At 47.3% G+C, this 21,371-nt stretch overlaps 1 protein-coding gene and 1 long non-coding RNA gene across 12 annotated transcripts in view; one reads left to right on the forward strand and one right to left on the reverse strand.

The window, feature by feature from the left end:
- The first annotated feature begins 719 nt into the window (after positions 1–719).
- Lrrc8b (leucine rich repeat containing 8 VRAC subunit B) overlaps positions 720–21,371 on the forward strand; it is an 87,613-nt gene continuing 66,961 nt past the window's right edge. For 7 of the 11 annotated variants that reach the window (XR_013043075.1, XR_013043076.1, XR_013043077.1 and 4 more), the window contains exons 1-2: positions 1,631–1,759; positions 17,092–17,254. The gene's annotated coding sequence lies outside the window, so the exon portion shown is untranslated. Of the gene's footprint in view, positions 1,065–1,630; positions 1,760–2,359; positions 2,590–17,091; positions 17,255–21,371 lie in introns of those variants that run through there. The other 4 variants (XM_076546868.1, XM_076546864.1, XM_076546862.1 and 1 more) reach the window with 3 other exon arrangements.
- Positions 13,496–16,940, reverse strand: LOC121820989 (uncharacterized). Its single transcript, XR_013043078.1, has 3 exons — positions 16,799–16,940; positions 15,530–15,762; positions 13,496–14,138 (listed from the first exon to the last, which is right to left on the reverse strand). It is a non-coding gene; the product is annotated as an uncharacterized LOC121820989 (long non-coding RNA).

Here is a 21,371-nt window from a genome sequence, read left to right on the forward strand (position 1 = left end):
TCTTACAGCACTTAATTATTTTTTCAAAATTATACTTAAAAAAAAATCTTTGTCCAGGTAGTAAGCGGTTTGAGGGCCATACTTCAGCCTAGAATGACAGATGTGTGCACAATTTAGTGACAGTATGTTGTGTTCAAATGAAGGAATTTTAAAAAAGACTTGTGTGTGTGCCTCATGTGTATGTGCCACATTGTGTATCACGTGTGTGGGTGCCATGTGTGAGGGACCACACGTGTGAGTGGTGACACGTGTGTGTGCCCGCGCGTGCGTGCGCCTTCAGGGGCACAAGAGGGTGTCCGGTCACTTGGAGCTGGAGTAGCAGGAAGGTGGGAGCCACAACAGAACTCTGGTCCTCTGCAAGAGCAGCCTGTGCTCTTCACAGCTGAGCCACCGGCCCTCAGGTTTCCAACTTTCCCTTCAGACTCAACACGCCTGCCACCCAGAACAGATTGGACAAGGAAGGACAGGGCAGGGCTGGCGTTCTGATCTGACCGGTCTCTACCGGACACAGCGCGGTCTTACATAACTCAGCCGTGTGCAGGGGTATCTGGTGCCCAACTGATCAGGTGACTCAAACGCTGTCTTCATTTCATTCCTCTGGGAGTGTTTTGTTACCCCGTTTTGTTAAAATAGGGATGTGAACACCATAGCAACTCAGAGATACAAATCTCGCTGAACTGAATCATTGTGCTAGAAATGACCTGGACAAAGAATGAGTTTAAAAGAAGAAGAAGAACAGGGAGGGTGTGGGAGTTAAGGACTCGAGGAGGATGATAAAAGTATTAAATCACCCAAACTTCTGAATTTGAATTACAGTTTTGCTTAACTTGTAAGTCACTCTGTTACTCCAACAAGAGAAGGAGGCGGGTGGGGCAGGTGGCAATCGACAATGGAATACTATTACTAGGTGTAGTCTCTCTACCATATTGTCACCTCCACCCGAAGACGAGGACACTGGGAAGAAAAGGACGGCATTGGAGGCCTAGAAGCCAGCTCAAGTGGCTGCTTAGTTTGGCACTAGGGGGAACCTCCGTCCCAGGAGCCTGGCAACCTTTTCACTCGAGGTAAAGAGCGGTAAAGGACTTTAGTAAGGCAGGCCCTGCACCGCACACCCCACCCTTCCTGGCGGCCCAAGTTATGCCAGAAACAAGTTTCTCAGGAGTGCACACATGGGAAAACCGGGGTCCTTTGCTGGGTCGGCGTGCCAGGGGGACAGCCAGCCCTAAGCGCGGGTTCCTGGGTTTCTGGAATGCAGCCCCAGCTCCAGGCAACGCGTGTGGCTGCCATGCACCGCCGATGCCAGGCTGGGCGAGGGCACGCGGGCGGCCGCATGGCGCTTGCTCGGGGAGGTGCTTTGTCTGCAGCAGAAGGGTGAGTCACCGGGCCCCACGGTCGGTCCGTCCCAAGGCCGGGCGGACGCTCGGGCCCGGCGGCGGCGGCGTAGCGATCCGGGCAGGGGCGGCTCGGAGGCGGCGCTGCGCGTCCCCGGCTCCCGCCCGCTCGTCCGCCCGCCCGCGCCGCCGCCGCCCGCGCGCTCCGCTCCTCCTCCGCCCGGGAACGTAGTCAGCGGTTCGCGCCGCCGCTCGCCCATTGGCCGGCCGCGCGCGCCGCGTCACAATGGAGCGGCTCCGGGGCGGCGAGCCGGGCAGCGCCGGGGCTTCCCGCTGAGACGCAGTCGCCGGCGGAGTGCGAGCGCCGGCGGCTCGGCGCGCCCCGGCCGGGCAGCGCGGGCCCCGGAGCGGGGGCTCCAGGCGCCAAGGTAGGTGAGGACGGCGGGGCCGGGCGGGGGAAGGGGACGCGGCCGCCGCCGCCGCAGCAGCAGGTGGGGGCGCAGGGCAGGTGCGGTTACCTGGCCGCGCCTCACCTGGGAGTCCCGCTGCGGGCAGGTGGCACAGGCACCAGCTGAGCGGCCGCCGCGCGGCTCCCACGCCCCCGGGAGAGGGAGGGCGCGGTTCCCCACGCTCCCCCGTCTCCTGGATGCTGGGGTCATTCGGGGCGAGAGGAGGGGGCGGCCGCGCCCAGGCGGTCCCTTCGCTGTCCCCGCGGCTGAGCGCGCGGTGAGCGTGTGCGTCCCCGGGACTGCCGGGAGAGGACTCTCCTCCTCCACCTGGGGTCTAGCCGCAGGTGAGTGCGGCTCACTCGAGGGGGGTCCGCATGGGGTCGCCGGCGTTTGCCCCTTGCCCTGGCGCCTCCTGTCGACAGACATTTTATTGCTCTTGGGTATTTACCGGCCTACAACTGTGATTTTAGTGTCTGAGCTAGGAGGGGTCAACTCACTTCCATTTAAAGGCTGGAGGTTCCTCCTCCTCCTGGGCTGCAGGTGCTGACCCGTCAGAAGGGAAGAGGCTCGTTAATCCGTGTCCTCGACTGACTTCCCAAAGTCCATAGGTTGTTGCCTGTAGTCATATGACGTTTATGAAAGACTTCGGTGTGTGGTCATGAAAGCCACCACCACGGGGACCCCTTGCTCCCCCCACCTCAGAGAACAAACTTAAATTTAAAAGTCAATACCAATGTGTGGATTTCCTTGAATACATTCTACCTTGCCTGAAAACTTAACAGAAAAAAAAATATATCTGCTATATAAAGGTACGAATGAAAGTTTTAAAAATGGTAGATGTAAGACCAATTTAGGTCATTTGTTCGGTGTATATCAAGAAGAAATGAGAGACTGGGAGTGTGACTCCGAGGGGCTTAGCAGGGTCAGGGCTGAGGGTTCATCACCCCCAAAGTACTACTACTGTTGCATAGAGTAATGATAATAGTAACAATAACAGTGCGCGGTTTTACTGGACAGCTGTGTTCTAAGCCTAAATCTAGGGCTGGAGTATGTATGGAAAAGTGCAATATAACAGCTCCAGTAGGTCACATGCACAAACTCAGAACCCATAATGTTGAGTCTTGGATGCCAAGTCACTTTCTTTTGCCCCGAGCTCTCCTAAGTGAGCAGGTCCACTCTTGAATAAGAAATGACAGTTAATCCCCCAGGTAATCGGGCCTGTGAGATTTAAAACCTTAAGCCCTAACATGTCTGCTGCTGCTGTGAGCTAGAACTTGGACGTTGGGGAAGCAGAGCTGTCAATGAGCACACCTTGAGTCACGCCGATTTTCTTATGCCGAGTTTCCAAAGTGGGAGGAACGCAGTCTTCGTGTTAGAATTAGGCTGAGTGTTCTTTGAAACTTTTTTTTTTCTTTTCTGGAGGTTGTTCCAACATGAACCTCAAATACAGGTGTTCACACTGCAAGCGATGGCATTTGACGTGTTGAGATTTGTTTTTAAGCCCGCCGGCCATCCCCACCACGATTCCCCATTGCTGCTTTAATTTCCAGAATCCTCAGAATGAAAACATCAACATGAATTAAAATAAACAAAGCTCTAAGCAATAAAATTTGGAAAGGACACCAGGTGACCTAACGTGTTTTAGGTGACCACGTGGGTATTCGCCCTCAGTGACGCGGCACTTTTCTTTGAAGCGTGTTTTCTGAATTTGAACGGGGAAAGGTCTTTAAAACCTTAGGATTCGTTCTTTAGAAAATTTTAACTTGTAAACTTTCCTTGAAATTTTCATGTAGGAGTATTTTGTGTCACTTTTAACCACCCATGCAAACCCCATGCCTGATTTTTGTCTAGAGTCTCTCAGGTTGAACTTCCATTTTCTTCTGTCTCCCAGCATCCCTCTGTTGCCCCCGGATGTGTTCTGATTCTGTTGTCTCTCCACACTGGTGCATGGTTGCTTGGCTTGTTACAGAGCATGTTCTCCACTGGTGTCCCGGCAAGCAGCTTGGTTCTGTGGTCACCTGGAGGAACCAAGGAAACCCCAGTGCGGTGTAGAATTTCCTAAAGCAGTTGTGAATTGCCTCCCGCTCCATGTCCTGACCGTTTTCATATTTACAGCCTTCTTACTGTTACCTACGTTGGACCTATGTTACAACTGTATTTTCTTTTTTTAAAAAAGTTATGTATTGTTACTGTACGTGTGTGTGTGTGTGTGTGTGTGTGTGTGTGTGTGTGTGTGTGTGTGTGTGCAGGCTCCTGCGGGCTGCAACACACATATGGAGGTCAGAGGACATCTTTGGGGGGTGAGTTCCAGGGAATGAACTCCAGTGTCAGGCTGGTACTGCAGCTGTGTTTAACTGCTGGGCTGTATATCTCCCGGCCCTCAACTGCATTGTCTAAGCGCCCTTCACACCTGCATTGATTTAGTTTTCTCTGCAAAACAATACCTGTGCCAGACATAATAACCTGTTTTTCTTTTTCTGGATCATTAAGATTGGTCTTAAATAAGATTGGATTTGGGCTGTGGTGGCGCACGCCTTTAATCCCAGCACTCAGGAGGCAGAGGCAGGCGGATCTCTGTGAGTTCGAGGCCAGCCTGGTCTACAGGACAGGTGCAAAACTACCCTGTCTGGGCGGGGGGGGGGGGGGGGGGGGGGGGGTGATTGGACTTACTCCGCTGACATCTCCATGCTCAAATCTTCGCTATTCGTTTAGAAATTGCACAACAAGGTAACAGTGTAACACTGAACCCCCTCTTCCGAGATTTCCCTTTCTTCCGACTTCTCCTCACTTGCAACACATTTTAAGTTTTCGCCTTCAGTGCTGTTGTGAAAGAAAAGGGAATAAAAATGGGTGTCCAGCTTCCACCTTGACCTTTTCACTTTTGACCTTTATACTGCCTTTGATGTGGGTCACATGACTCTCCTTGTCCCTTTCTAGACTGCCTATTTGAACCACATCTATTGCTTCTTTGAATTCAGACCACTTTCCAGTTCTTTCCTGTCTGATCCCACCTCCCCAGGGCGCCTCTCTGTGTTGCTGCTCATGCATCGTTATTTTTCTCATTTCCAGCTCCACACAGGTTAAGGGAGATCTGTTTTGCAGATCTTTGGTGGAGACTGAGTTCTTTGCTGTTACATATCATCGTCCTTAATTCTGAGTGTGCAAGCTTAAGGGTACATCTGAACTTCCTCCCTTTCTCTCTTCGAATGGTTGTCTCAGCTTTTTGCAGCATTCCCTCACTCTTAGGCGTGAACCTTGTGTGCCAGTGAACTTGATCTGACCTTTGCCATCTTCACTTTGGATGAGTTTCTGGCTTAGTTAAGATTATCTCCCAGGCAGAGATCACAAAACAACGCCCTATACAAAGTGATGTTTGTTTCCCTTCCACATCCAAGAAAAAGAGTTAATAGACAGCTAGGCACAATGGCAATGCTTGTAATCCCAGTATTTGGGACACCAGCACAGGAGGATTGCTACAAATCCAAGGCAGCCTGGGCTACTTAGTGAATGCTGATCCAGCCTGGGCCACATAGTAAGACCTTGTCTCATCCCTGCCACCACCACCACCCCCAAAAAAGTTATGGATCGACAAGCAAGAGGAATATGATGGCTCTGTTGTCTTTTGGGAAGATTGATTCCATGTATTGGCTCTACCATACATAGTGTCACGAGGCTTCACCCTTATGGTCCAAGGTGAAGCTTTCGTTGCTACAACCTTCTTCCGAGTGGCAGAAGGAAGGGTTGGAAGAGGAGGGGAAAGGCATCAGCTTGCAGTCTCATGAGAAAACGTGTTGGGATCTCCCAAATACAACATCTCATTGCCTAGAACATAGTGCCCATCATCGCCGCTTCTGGCCAGAGTTAGTCCCAGGCACACAGTGCAGGATGTTTCACTCGCTTAGGAAAAATGGGGATGGCAAGTATCTGAGTATTTGAACACTGCAATCACTGTGCACCTCATGTTTCTTTACTTTTTAATTTTTTTTTCATTTTTATTTGTGTGAGGGAGGGGTGGGGAGGTCTAATTCGAGAAATCCACAGGAGTCTGTTTAAGGGGTAAAAGGAATTTATTAGGGAAGAAAGCTCACTACAGAACAGGAGAGATTTATGGTAGGGTCCTGGAAGGCCGATACACAGTCCCACACTGTTCGTCTGCCTGAGTCCACCTTAGCATCCAAGCCCATGAGGGTGTGAAGGGGCCTGAGTACATGCACCTCCGACCTTAAGAGTTGCCCAGCCACACCCCAGGGGCAGGTATTTCAAGGTCATAGGTAGGTCAGACAGTTACCTGCTGCCTCTCTAGGGGTGGTGCTTCAAGGTCATAGAACAGCTGTCCACTACAAGGGTCAGAGGACAGCTTCCAAGAGCCATGTTTTCATCCATAGTTTTTGAGAGTCTCTTGTTATTTCTGCTGCTGTGCAGGCCTGTACTCTTGTCTTCCCTCCCACTGCTGTGGGAGGTCTGGGGTGGGGAACACAGAGGCAGGGCAGCTGCATCTGCAAGGGGTCTGACCACTATTTCAGTCCGTCTTGTTATTAAGAGATTCTGTGGTGATACATTGTGTCCCTCAAAATATTGTGCACCCTAATAGACTTACCTGGGGTCAGAGAACAGAACAGCAGCTAGATTAGACATAGAGGCAGAATGGTGGCACACACACCTTTAATCCAATCACTGGGGAGGCAGAGGAGTTCAAGGCCACACTGGGGAACAGAGCCAGGCGTGGTGGCACAGGCCTTTAATCCCAGCACTTGAGATATCATGTCTTTGCTTGGGAAGGACACACGCCTTTATCCCAGGAAGTGATGGCAGGAAGCAGAAAGGTATGTAAGGCGAGAGGACCAGGAACTAGAGCTGGTTAAGCTTTTAGGCTTTTAGCAGCAGTTCAACTAAGACCCTCAGGGGTAAGGACTCAGGCTTCCAGTCTGAGGATTCATGGAAACAGGATGTGCAGAGGAGTTGTTGAGGGGAGGTTGGCTGTGGCTTGTTCTGTCTCTCTGATCTCTCAGCTATCACCCCAATATTTGACTCAAGGTTTGTTTGTTTGTTTTTTTTTTAATTAATAAGATCATCTAGCAATTTGTCTTACAAGAGTCTTAAGGATCTTAGTTTTTTTTTTTTTTTAGAGATATTATCTTACTGTGTAATCCTGATTGGTCTGGGACTTACTATGTAGACCAGGCTGGCCTTGAACTCAGAGATTGGTTTGCCTCTGCCTCCCAAATGCTGGGATAAAAGGCATGGGCTATCATACCTGGCCTAACATGTTTAATGTATACTTTCAATCTTAAAAATTCTATAAAAATTTTAAGATCTGCTGGGTGTGGTGGCATATGCTTTTAATCCCAGTACTCAGTACTATGCAGATCTCTATTCCAGGCCAGTCAGGGATAGATACATAGTCTCAGAACAAACAGTTAACATAATATGTATGTGTCAACTTGTTTTCAATAAATGTCTTTATAGTCTATGTATTTCTTCTCTATGAACTAGTCCCAAGATGACACATCATTGGTTTCAAATCTTATTTTAAATATTTGAGCATTTGCCCCAGTTGGTGGTTATCATAGTGTTGGATAATATCTTGTCATAGAAGGGAGATGGGTGTTTGAGCGGCAGAAGCAATGTTTGTTGTTATTTGTTGAGACAGGGTCTCTGTATGTAGCCCTGGCTGTCTTAGAACTCTCTGTAGAGAAGGCTGACCTTGAACTCGCAGAGATCTGCCTGCCTGTCTTCTGAATATGCAGATTAAAGGCATGTACCACTGCACCAAGCTTAGCAATGTATTATTTCCTCAATGCCAGCATGTGTTTCTTAGATTAAAAACACAGCATAGATAGACCTACACGGGAATTCTGAATCTGCCACTCCCTGGGTATACAGTCTCTCACTGTGTATACAGTCTCTCTCTCACTGTGTATACAGTCTCTCTCTCACTGTGTGTACAGTCTCTCTCTCACTGTGTGTACAGCCTCTCACTCACTGTGTGTACAGTCTCTCACTGTGTATACAGTCTCTCTCTCACTGCGTGTACAGTCTCTCTCTGACTGTGTGTACAGCCTCTCACTGTGTGTACAGTCTCTCTCTCACTGTGTATACAGTCTCTCTCTCACTGAGTGTACAGTCTCTCTCTGACTGTGTGTACAGCCTCTCACTGTGTGTACAGTCTCTCTCTCACTGTGTGTACAGTCTCTCTCTCACTGTGTGTAGTCTCTCTCTCACTGTGTGTACAGTCACTCACTGTGTGTACAGTCTCTCTCACTGTGTATACAGTCTCTCTCACTGTGTATACAGTCTCTCACTGTGTGTACAGTCTCTCTCTCACTGTGTGTACAGTCTGTCACTCACTGTGTACAGCCTCTCACTGTATGTACAGTCTCTGTGTGTACAGCCTCTCACTGTGTGTACAGCCTCTCACTGTGTGTACAGTCTCTCTCTCACTGTGTGTACAGCCTGTCACTCACTGTGTATACAGCCTCTCACTGTGTGTACAGTCTCTGTGTGTACAGCCTCTCACTATGTGTACAGTCTCTCTCTCACTGTGTGTATAGCCTGTCACTCACTGTGTGTATAGCCTCTCACTGTGTGTACAGCCTCTCACTCACTGTGTGTACAGCTTATCACTGGGTATATACAGCCTCTCACTGTGTGTACAGTCTCTGTGTGTACAGTCTCTCACTGTGTGTACAGCCTCTCACTCACTGTATACAGCTTATCACTGGGTATATACAGCCTCTCACTCATAGCTTCCTTACCTGTAAACTGAGGTAGTAAGGACACATGGAGAATAAGGGGAAAGATTTTTATATAGAGTGTGTACTTCTGTGTCTGGCAAAGGAAGTGGTACCTTTTCCATTTTAATTTGGCCTAGCTTTTTCCACAAACCCTTCCTACAATAAACTGTTACTCTATTTTAAAAGTTATTTTTTGTTTTGTTTTGTTTTGTTTTTTAAGACAAGGTTTGTCTGTGTAATCTTGGCTGTCCTGGAACTCACTCTGTAGACCAGGCTGGCCTTGAACTCAGAGATCTGCCAGCTTCTGCCTCCCAGAGTGCTGGGATCAAAGGCATTTGCCATCACCGGCTAAATAAAATTTCTGATCATTGTTGTAGATATCCAAGTCAATGCCCTTAACTTCTAAGTCAAACTTAATGAAATTGTCTCCAAAGTCAACTTATAACCCAAAAAACAACAGAATTATTCCTGTATCGTCTGATCATTCCTCAGGCCTTTCTATTCCTCAGCCTTGAGGTGAATAATTTTTTTAGATGATCCACTAATGAACCAGCGATGCTGCTAAATCTTTCCACTCTCGATAAAATATCATGGTATTTTAAAGCAACTATTAATCACCTCCTGCATGCCAGGTGCTGTGCCAGGTCCTGGAGAAGCCATGGTAAGCAAAACCTGCCTGCTCTCAGTGTTCATGGAGGTGGTGGGTGATTGAAGAAGTCAGACATGCAGCTGATGAAGACAAGCGAGACTCTCCATGGTGGTCGTTGTTAGGAAGGACACAGAGAAGGCTGTGAGCACATGTACAGATGTGTAATACAGATGTGCTGTGCTCAGAGACTGCATGGTGACCTGAGAGGCAAAAGCTGACCCACAAGCTGCAGTAACTGAAGGGGGCCGGGGTGGTGGTGGCAGGTTCCTGGCTCCATCCAAAGGCCGTCTTGTGTTCTGTTTGGAGCTACCATTCAAATAAGTGTCTGTAGAGATGGAGAAGTGGCTGAGTGATAACGGTACTTGACGCTCACGTACCCACTCCTCATCCTCTCTCTCACACACAGAGTGTAAAGTGAATGTGCATATTGTACAGCTTCACTGTGTGATTCTGGAAAGGGGACCACAAAGCTCGGGAATAGTTAGAATCTTTCCCTGTTTACATGTGCTGCACTAGCACATTCTAAACACAGGCGAGTTTCTGACACATCAAGCAGATGCATTGGAAAATTCACCTTTAACCATCCATTCCTAAGAAGCCGACAGTCCAGTGGCCAGCAGGTCCCTGCAAGGCCCAGTCATGCTCCCACCATAGTGGGGGACACACAGAAAGAGGGCTTCCTCCAAGCCGGTTGCAGAGGTTGGAGAGAAAGTATTTCCCCACTTGTCTGTTCCTTTTTTGACTCTGCTGGACCGGACAAGGATAATAAAGTAAGATCTTTTCAGAGAGTCTGGAGCTGGTCTGCATCGTCCTTGGCAAATAGAATTTAAAGGACATGGACCATTCGGAGACCATTTGTAAAGAGTCAGCTCCCAGAGCTGCACTGGAAATGACCAGAGAGTGGCAAGCATGGGCGGTGTTCCAGAAGGCTGGCTGGGATGGCCTACCTCAGGGCCAGTGGGCTGTCCCAGTGTCCAGTCCCTCTGTGGCTTTCAGGTTTGTGTAGGCAGGAAGCAAGCTTGGCAGGGGATGAGATTGGCAGGTACATTGGCAGGGAATGCCGTTTGTCCTTGTCCTGTCTAGCAGAGCCAAGAACGGACGAACGAGGAAATGTTTCCTCTTTTAATCTCTGCAAGGGGCTTGAAGGAAGACCTCTTTCCCTGTGTCTCCCGCCATGGTCGGAGCGTGGCTGAGCCTTTGCGGGGCACTGTCAGCCGGTGCACTGCGGGTTATTTTTTTTTTTCTTTCTACTGGATGCATTTATGGTGCATTCTATTAATCTGAAGATTTCTAAAGTTTATCTCTCTAGGCAAAATGAGATGAGTGTGTTGCTGGCCCAGTTTCAGTGCCGAGACCGTATCCTCGGGCGAGCCATGACTTGTCTCTCAGCTGAGTCTGTGAGTCATGATGCAGTTTCTGAAGGTACCAGATTTTGGGGTGTGTGTGTGTGTGTGTGTGTGTGTGTGTGTGTGTGTGTGTGTGTGTTGCTCGGGTTCCCAGGATACCTCCCAGGCAATTGATGCTGTGCCCTTTCTGTCCTCAGGTGCCAGAATTTTCTCTCCCCCTCCCCTGAGTACCTGGGGCTGGGGCTTCTTGCTTTGCATTTCTCCTGGTACCTGGAATTCCTCTCAGCAGCACTCTGAGATCTTTGTTCCGTGGGAACCTGTCAGATGAGGTTGTCAGCCTTTCTGGACAAATGTAACCAATGACGATGACGTCTCCTCCTCAGTGAAGGGTCATCTCAGTAGTGACTTCAGTGGACCCTTCTCAGATCACCTCAAGTGAAGCATCCGTGCCCTGCTCTCCCGGTCCCTGTCCGTCTTTCATACCTTGGTTTATGGTTGGTTTGCCTGCGTTCTCTTCCCCATACTGACAGCAGGATGTAAATTCCGTGAAAGCAGACTTTGCTCTGTTCTCGATTGGCTCTTTCGCATGCCAAGTAGCAAGCTCCCCAGAACTGGCACATGTAAAGGACAAAATAATTTGATCCTTTTGGTCACTGAATTGACGTGTGGTACCTGCTTCACAGAATAAGCAGGCCTGGAGTTAGCGCACTAATGATTTGTCTTTTCCCTCACGAAATGTGTTTACTTTCCGATCCCGCCCCCTTTTCTTCAAAATAGCCAAACATTTGCTGGACTCCGGCCTTCGTTTCTCCTGCTGCTTTCTCCTGTAGACTTCTGCGAGTGTCGCGGGCAGCTGGTGTAGTCTGTGCAGAGGCCATTTCCTTCACTTCCTCCCTCCACACCCTTCCTCTTCGGCTTCTTCGCTGGGAGAGTCTGGGCCAGTGATTATCTCTGACTGATAGTTTGTCATCCTGTCCGCCCCCCCATCTTCCTGGAGGTGCCTTTTCATTTCGCCCACTGCATGGGGTCTTTCTTAAAGGCAAACCTCACCGTATCAGGGTGGCTCCTTTGGCTGCAGTGAGCCGGTGCAGGTGCCCAGGTCTCCCTTTGTCCGCCCTTTGCAACTGTTCAGCACCACCTGTCGCCCCCCAGCAGTTTCTGTGCCCCCGGTGGTTGCTCTGCGGACATGGTATCCGCACTCACGCCCCAGCTTAAGCCGTCTGTAATACATATGTGGAGGTTGTCGAGGCAAGATGGCGGCACTCTGGTGATGTTTCTCCCTGTGACCTGAGCACTCTCCATAAACCGATGCTCAGCTTTCCAGCCCGGTCCCTCTGAAGAGCTTGGCTGGCATTTTTCTTCCATCACCCCTTCCCCACCTTGTCCTCCATGCTGCCCCTGGTCCTAGTACAGGACTGATGCCGGAGGACAGCCTCCCGTCTGGTGTTCCTTCGAGGTGACCACTATGTTTTCCTCATCTGGGCTTCTTGGACCAGGCCTCAGCAGGGCACACTGTGAACGTTCAATAAACATACATATTCGGGGGGGGGGGGGGTCGAGCTGGGGAAGGAGCGTGGCTTGCACACTCCCCATTCCAGAGATTGAGTTCACAGACAGGCTTTCAACTGGTGTTTCGGAAGAAATCCCTTTAAAGGTTGGAAGTTACAAGACACACTGCAAATGCTGTTCATAGGTGTCCTAATTAGGTTTCTGTGGCTGTGATAAAATGTTGATCAAAAGCAACTCAGAGGAGAAAAGCATTTGTTTGTTCTAGAGCTACAGTTCATCTTGAGAGCAGACAGGGCAGGAACCTGGAGGCAGGCGCTGATGCAGAGGCCGTGCAGGGGCGCTGCTTACTGGCTTGCTCATCATGGCTTGCTCAGCCTGCTTCCTTATAGAACCCAGGACCACCCGCCTGGGGTGGAACCACCCACAGTGGACTTGGCCCTCCCCCATCAATCTTTAATCAAGAAAAAGCCCACAGTACAGTCTGAGGGAGGCAGTTCTTCGTTGAGAGACCTTCCTCCCAGGTGACTTTAATCTGTGTCAAGTTGCCAAAATGGCAACCTGGTGTGGGTTCCAGATTTGGTGACAGGGATACCAGAGATGGCTTTTGTACTTTTCTGCCATAATCCTTTTCTTTCTATTAGAAGTCAGTTTTTTTCGATGGCCTGCACAGACCTGAGGCTACAGTGTTTAGAGCGGAGCCTGTGAGTACCTGCGTCGTCACATGTGTGAAGATAGAGGCTAGCAGTTTTCTTTCTTTCTTCTTTCTTTCTTTCTTCTTTCTTTCTTTCTTTCTTTCTTTCTTTCTTTCTTTCTTTCTTTCTTTCTTTCTTTTTTTTGTTTTTTGTTTTTTGTTTTTCAAGACAGGGTTTCTCTGTGTAGCTTTGGAGCCTGTCCTGGAACTCACTCTGTAGACCAGGCTGGCCTTGAACTCACAGAGATCCACCTGCCTCTGCCTCCCGAGTGCTGGGATTAAAGGTGTGCGCCACCACCATCCAGCAGAATCTAACATTTTTCATCATTACTTTATAAGTAAAAATAGGACATTTCCGATGATACATTGATTTTTTTTTTTTAAAAAAAAAGAATAACTTAAATATTCCCAATAGAAGCTAAATTAAATACCAAAGTGGCTTGGTGTCCATCACTGCTTATTTAAAAAGTATTTTAAGCATTTACTACAAAAGTAGTTGTTTTGATCATGAAACTCATTTTCTCTGAAGCTCGATCTGGGTGTAACACGCATGTGTTTAGAAGTGTTACCGTGGTTAGCCCGTCATATTCTTTTGACACCTTTTTACCAACACAGTAAATCTAACGTATTTCACAACTTATCACAACTAAGCTTTAAATACTACAGAACATTTAAAAGTTGAGCTATTTTACTTGTATACAACTAACAACATCAAGCCTATTAAAACATTGATGATTGAGCTGGCGGGATGGCTCAGTGGATAAACGTATCTACCACCAAACCTGAGTTTGATCCCCAGAACCAACAGGGTGGAAGGAGAGACTCCCAAGTTATCCTCTGACTTCCACATATGCGCCCTGGTGCATGGTCACACACTCACACACTCATACACTCACACGCTCACACGCTCACACTAACACACACACTCATACACTCACACACAACACAGATGAAATTTATGTTAGAAAACCATCCCTTCATATGTGGATATGTGGAGGACTTAGAAGCTTATTTGCATGTGGTAAATACTGCTTACTGCCCACATAAGAATATCTAATCAAATGCTTAAGAAATCTTCCCTGAGAGGAGGGAGCAGAGCAGTACAATCCACTCTCTCTTAAACTGCTGAGTGCTCCTCACAGGTTATCTAGTGATTGATGGGGCGGGCCCAGCCTTGTCTTCCTGAGCTAATAGAGTAGGCCCTCCTTCACGCTGCTCCAGACCGAGAAATGGCAACGCTCCCCCAGAGTCAGAGCACTTGCTTCTTGGTCACCGAGTCCTTTCATTTCCTCAACACCTGTAACCCTAGGGGATTTCAAAATGACGCTTTGCTCAGTGACCTGAAAACTGTACCCCCAAGGCAAGGCAAACGAGCTGACTGCTGAGAACAAGGCTTGCCCTTCTTTTGTAATGTGGGAAAATGGCGGATCTGAAAAGAGAAATAAAGAAAATAGTTTAGGGGTGGGGGACACCCCACACCAGGCTGCCAGTGACAGAGATCATTTCAGGCAAAGGTTAACTCTCTGGAGATGGATCCTGTCAGAATACCTCTCCCTACAAAAGTGACTCCCCAACCTTATACCCGCTTTGAAGAGCAGTGGTTTGGATACTTAAAAATAAAAACCTTAATCAAATCAGCTATCAGCTTTCAGGGTCAGCTGAAGGGGTGACTTAAAAGTTTGAGCTTTCAAAAGAGACGAGAATAGTTCAGACTGTCATTCTTTGGAATATCCCCACTGGAGATAAAAATTGGATACCAAAGTATTACTACATCCATTTAAAACATAGGAGCAAACTCCCAGAACAGAACTGTGGCTAAAAAAATCACCAGATACTTAGCCGGCAGTCAGCTGGGTCAACAGTTGATTGGTTTCTATAATAGTTGGCCCTGGAACTCACTATGTAGACCAGGCTTGCCTTGAACTTAAGAGATGTGTCTACCTCTGTCTCCTGAGTGCTAGGACTAAAGGCCTGCGTCACCAGGCCAGGTCTCTAAGAGTATAGATCTTAATCCTATTTAAAGGGGGAAAGATGAACATTTTATCAAGAATGTTAAATTTTTTCTCGGAAAGAGGTTATTAGCTACGACCTGTGAAAGTGTATGGGCCCTGCAGAGACCCAGGGCGTTTTCCTTATGGAGTAATGCAAGCATAGAGAACTGTCTTAGTCAGGGCTGCTATTGCTGTGAAGAGACACCATGACCACAGCAACTCTTATAAAGAAAACATTTCATTGGGGCTGGCTTACAGTTCAGGTGACGTGCAGGCAGACGTGGTGCTGGAGTAAAAGCTGAGAGTCCTACATCTTGCAGGCAACAGGAAGTCAGCTGAGACGCTGAGTGGTGTCCTTGAGCACAGGAAACCTCAAAGCCCACCCCCACAGTGACACACTTCCTCCAACAAAGCCACACCTCCTAATAGTGCCACTCCTTATGAGACTATGGGGACAGTTACATTCAAACCACAACAAGGACTGAGTGTGATTTGTGAGTGGGGCCTTTCTTGGGCTTGTCTGGGCTCCTGGACGCTCTAGCCTCTGGGAGAAGACACTTGGCACCTGATCCCAACTCCTTCTCTCAACAACTTGGAGCAAATCTGTCCTGGATTTCAGGAGCATCACTGATTATATTTCTGTCACTTGTATTAAAGCATTTATAACTTGGGCATGGTAGTTCACGCCTTTAATCCCAGCACTCAGGAGGCAGAGGCAGGTACATCACTGTGAGTTCAAGGCCAGCCTCATTTGCAGAGCAAGTTCCAGGACAGCCAGAACACAGGGAAAGCCTGTCTCAAAAAAAAAAATTTTTTTTTAAGCATTTACATTCACAATGCTCATGGTGATCTTGTAATGGCTTGTTTTTTGAGTGTCACCTTGATTGGATTAGAAATATCTAAGATCCTTGGCTCCCAGAATTCACAAGTGAGACCTTAACCCCGAAGGTTAGGCGTCTGGGAAGAGATTGGTTCAGGAGGGTGGAGTCAACATGAACAGGGGTGAGATGAATATCCACACAGAGGAGCGAGTCTGAGCTTCCTTCAACCTGCCAGTGCTTTCTTGGAGAAATATAAATAAATCACAAGTATTCACATGTCCCAGAAAAGGATGAACAAGAACTCAAGATGATGATCAGAAAGGAAAAAACAAAACAAAAAACACCCCAGGGAGATGGAAATCTTGAAGAGAGTGTTGTAGTTATTTTGTTTTAGTTTTTCAAGACAGTTATTCTGTGTAGTCTTGGCTGTCCTAGAACTCACTCTGTAGCCCAGGCTGGCCTCAAACTCATAGAGACCCACCTGCCTCCACCTCCTGAGTGCTGGGATCCACCACCGCCCGGCTGCTAAGAGTGTTTCTTAAGGACAAGGGGCTTCTTCCGATTTTAAAGGAACAGAGCGGTAGGGTTAGAAGATCTGAGCGTGTAGACGGGAGAGGAGCAGGCCATGGAGAAAGCCACCTCCCTCTTCGAGCAGACACAGTGGCTTCCTTCCGCCCAGGGACACAAATGCCACCCCCACCCAGGAATTTCCTCTGGGCACATTTTATAGAGGAGCATGGAAGATAAGCTTGTCTAGAAAGTGCTCATCATGTGGCTTATCGCCTCAGCCACACTTCCTTAGCAGATGTCTGTGCTCTTTCAGATCTATGACATAACCAAAAGTTAGAGGTTGTCATTGTCCACACCCTTGGCTCAGTGTGGAATTTCCAAAAGTGGGTAGCAGTTAAACATTCTCATTTACATATTCAAAATTTTTAGTAAAACTCAGTTAGCTTTATAATCCAAGATGTTTATCATTCTACCTCCTATAAACAGTGGCATTTGCTGAACTTCTCTCTTTCTGTCTCTCTCTCTCTGTCTCTGTCTATCTGTCTCTATGTCTGTCTGTCTGTTTCTCTCTTTCAGACAGGGTTTCTACATAGCCCTGGCTGTCTTGGAATCACCATGTGGACCAGGCTGGCTTCAGAGATCCACCTGCCTCTGCCTCCAGAGTGCTAAAGGCATGCACCACTACACCTGGCCTGCGTTTACTAAATTTCATAATTTTCTGTTGTTGATTTAATGGCAACAAAGCCTACTTTTCCCACTGGACTCACCCTTTAACGCATAGACCACTCTGACAGAAGAAGCTCTAACCTTTTCTCTCATAATGAACCAGAGGCCCCTTTCCCATCCTCACTTCCACCCCGAGAGTTTGGAATCTCTAGCCTACTTTTTCATTTGTGTGCCTTGTTGCCATGGTGATGAGCACAGTCAGAATGGAGATCATGGCATATGTAATAGGCGTCGTCACGGGGGGCGGGGGGGGGGGGGGGGGCGCAGACTGGAGCAACCCACTGGAAGAGACGCTGGGCTGTGGACTGATGCCCTTTGTCCTTTCCCTCCCCAGGATTAATGAGGGTGGAGAATGACCCACGGAAGTCTGTGAAGAGTCTACAGTACAGACGTTCGTATTTGGGGAGTTTTTAATGCGTACCAGTCATAAACTTTACATTTTCCTCAACCTAATCTTTGAATGGAGAGCTACCTGCTTAGGATGTCCCCTGTTCAAGGTACTTGGCTTTCATCAAATTTTCCTCTAACTTCATAAAAAGCAGCCCCAAAGACTAATAGTTTATGGTATTTTGCTCCTTACCCCTGAAGTTTTTAAATGCACTCAATTAATTCATGCTAAATTTATGCTTGCTTTAAAATTACAATGAGTCTCTAGATTTTGTGAAAATGTGTGATTTCTGTAAGACTCAGTAGCTGTCCACACTTCATTTTTAACCTACATTCATATTCGTTCTTTATACATTGCATCTTTAAGGATGGTATTCCCAGGGTGCTCATAAACTACCCACGTATTAAGCAAAATGACGTAGTTGCTCAATTCTAAACAACTGTTTTTAAATCTATCTTATTGTTTTAAATTTTGTATTGCTTATATTTTTGTTTGTTTAGGTGGTACATACAACATGAAATAATTTAATGCTGTGTTTTAGATGATAAAGTCATGGTTCATCCATTGCAGACCAAACCACAGATACATTTTACCAGCTTGGTTGCTTGGGAATGAAAATGAAAGTGCAATGGCAATATAAATGCTTCTGTGTAACAAAAATTAATTACCAGGAACACTGCCAGAAGCAAGAGCGTTAGGAATGCCAAACCCAGAATGACACAGTAACATTATTACTCTTGAGCCACACTTAAGACTCGTGCGGGAATTGCTGTAAGAGCCTGCTGCTCTGTGACAAGGGGACTGGAACTCCCTTCCATTCTTGCTTCCTTGCCTGTCCGGCTCTTCTCTTCACCCAGTGACCTTGTATTCGCCGATTTCCTTAGCTGCTGTGATGGCTCTAACAATGACCTGAAGGTGTGTCTGGAGTCAGTGGCACACTACATTTCTAACACACCTTACAGTGCATCCACTTGCCCAAGCTAGCTTTCCCCTTTGTAGCTTGAAGGGGAGGAGAGAGCGCACAGGAGCGGCATCTGGGTGTCCATGCTGACTCCGGCCCAGGCTCGGCCTGAGCTGGGCTTGGAAACTCCTTTTTTATTTGTTTGTTTGTTTGTTTGTTTGGTTTGGTTTGTTTTTTTTTGTTTTGTTTTGTTTTTTTTTTTTTTTTTTTTGAGACACAGTTTCTCTGTGTAGCCCTGGGTGTCCTGGAACTCTCTGTAGACCAGGCTGGCCTCAAACTAAGAGATCCACCTGCCTCTCACGTGCTGGGATTAAAGGCATGAGCTACCACCTCCCTACTGGAAACTCCTTTTTAACCCTGTGCCCAGCACATGGCTTTCCAAAGAATGGTCCAAGGACACAAAAGAAGCAGAAAGTGACACCAGGTTTGTTTAGACAAGCAACACTGGCATGTGGCTGTACTGGAGGTAAGGGAAATCATCTTTCGAGATCCAGATGAGATGGAGCAGAAGAGACTAATATCAAAGAAATCTGAGGGGGGAAACCTAAGATTGACTGTTGGCTTTTACCGGAAGGACCCTGTTGTGATTACTGGTGAGCTGCGCTTGCTGACATTTGCCATTGTTAGTGTAACTCTCACATTTTGTCACCTTTCAGAGGTGGAATGGAGTAGGTTCTCCACCACGTCCTCAAATGTTAACGCTATTTTCCAAGTGCATGTCTTCTCACCGTCAATGGGAGAGGTCTGAAGGAAGTGAGCGGAGTTAGTTCTGTGGGGAGAATAGACTCCTGCGTGGGTGAGATTTGCTGAGATGAGGAAGGTCTGCGGTCCCCATGGCTCGTTGTCTTCCAGGAGCGAAGAGACTGGGCAAGAGTGGTAGGCTTAATGGCTGTATTTGTGAGGAGTCTCTTCTGTCATAGGCCACCATTCCCTGACACCTTGTGGGTGGAGGGAGATGTCATGGCTTTGATGTTGTCATCAGTGTGGAAGTAGAAACTAGGCCAGCAGGAATTATTTCTGTTTTGATTAATGATGAAGCTGGCATCCTGAGAGGCTGCCTATCTTGGCTAATGCTAAGGTCGACGGTGGTAGGATCGGGGAGAGCTCATTTTCAGCCTCCGTGTGGCCATCGACTGGACTGTGTGTCTAAAGTTGCTGATTTGGATACTGACTTGAATAAAAAGGGTTGGCAGTACCAGAACTCTTTCACTGGTACTTTGAAGTTGGTATAGTAGTCCATGCCTGTAATTCCAACACATGAGAAGTAGAGGCAGAAGGATTATGGGTTCAAGGTGTTAATCTTCGGCCACATACGGAATTCCAGGCCTATCTGGGCTATATGAGGCCCCGCCTCAAACAAAAACAGGTTGAGAATATAGGTCAGTTTTACAGAGCCCTGGGTCTCTCACTTGGTAAGCTGTGGTGTGGCACGTGCCCACCACTCTTGGAAGTGGAGATAGGAAGCAAAATTCAGTGTTGTCTTTGGCTACTTGGGGACTTGGAAGGCAGCCGGAGATAGGTAGGTACCTAAACGATAGCGAGTTGACCATGGATAATTTCAGTAACTACTTTCCTGATATTGATAATCATCTAAATTTGTGGAATGCAGTCTAACAGTAACCCTTATTGTTATAATAACATTTCAGGGACATTTGAAGCTTGGGTATAAAGCCAGACACCGATGTATACCAGAGAGACGGACTGAACAAAGATATTGGCTTTGACATGCCTTGTTTTCGTGGCTTCCAGGTTGAGTCTGGTCCTTGAACCCATGCCCACCTTTAGGCCAGGTTCTGGAGAGAAGAGACCTCTGCTTGGGCAAGCTTGTGAACTCTTGGGCATGGTCCTCACAGTGGCTCAGCTCTCTCCTCCTCTGCAGCTCCTGTGACTCTCAGGGTCACAGAGCCGTCCCTCTGCCATCGTCCTCCGTCTGGAACCTGAGGTGCTGATTCTGGTCTTTTCAGTGGTCACATGGGTGTCAGTTATACTCTGTCACGGTTACTGGTTGTGGAGGGTAAAGTCAGTCACGGTGCTATGTTCTGTCTGATCTGTAAGAAACCCCCTGGGGCTGTTGTCAACATTACATCAGCTGGTACGAAACACTGGGGTTCCCACATTTTATCGTTTTCTCATGAAATGTTCTGATGCTTTGACTGCACCAAGTTTATCCATGATTTCTGCCTCCCCTCAGCAGCTTCCTAGGGCTGGATCCTCACACGGGACATCTATCATCTGTCTTCCTGGGAACAGATAGTAGGGAAATCTCTGTCTTTTGATGGACATGTGTCAGTTCAGTAACTAGGCTTCAGTTGACTTTTGTGTTGATGTGAAAGTAGAACCAAGTTCCTGCTGTGAAATTAGACTTCCGTGGTTGTTGACTGAAAAGGAAGAATACAGATGCATTGGATTTATGGGTTCTTTTTAAAGATTTTCAGACTTATTGATTTTATTTCATGTGTTTTGCCTGCATGTAAATGTACTGCGTACATGCCTGGTGTCTGCAGAAATCAGAATCAGGTGTTAGATCCTCCAGAACTAGAGTTGTGGATGGTTGTGAGCCACCATGTGGATTCTAGGAAGCAAACCTGGGTAATTTGCAAGAGTAACAAGTGTTCTTAACTGCTGAACCATCTCTCTAATCATAGAAAAAATTATTAATTGGTCCCAGGATCAGAGCAGAATAGCCCATGAATTTCGACATTGTCCCACAGATGAAAAAATTAGAACATTTTCTATTTATTGGCCATTTATTATCAGTGCATACATTGAGATATGGAGATTTATAAATAGCCTTGAGAAGTGTTTGGTGCTAATTGGTCTCCATGGGTGTCAGTACTCAAGATATTCAAAGAAACATACATTTGGAAAGTAAAAAAAAATAATTTTTTTTCATTTTACTTGTTAGATATCTTAAACTTTGGCCTTTTTACAGTGAACTTGAGAGGTAGCAAAGTTCGTGACTTTGCCAGTCTCATTACTTAACAGTCTGTGCAAAGAAAGTTGATTCTATGATGACCTTACTTTTGAGAAAGCAAGCAAGTTGTTTAAAATCTCTGTGTGCATGTGGAGAATAGAATGTTGGGTTATGCAGGGACAGTGTGCTGTAGAGTTCCTCTGGAAGCGTGAAGAAAGGAAGTTAAGTTCTCAGTACATCTTTTCTGTCTTTCCTCTCCAGTAAATTCTCAGAGTTGTTACATACTATGGTCAAATCATTAAAAAAAAAAAAATTCTTTTTAAACAAAATGCTTCCTTCCCTGGTGAGATT

This window comes from Peromyscus maniculatus, chromosome 10 (assembly GCF_049852395.1).
Source record: "Peromyscus maniculatus bairdii isolate BWxNUB_F1_BW_parent chromosome 10, HU_Pman_BW_mat_3.1, whole genome shotgun sequence".
Lineage (NCBI taxonomy): Eukaryota > Metazoa > Chordata > Mammalia > Rodentia > Cricetidae > Peromyscus > Peromyscus maniculatus.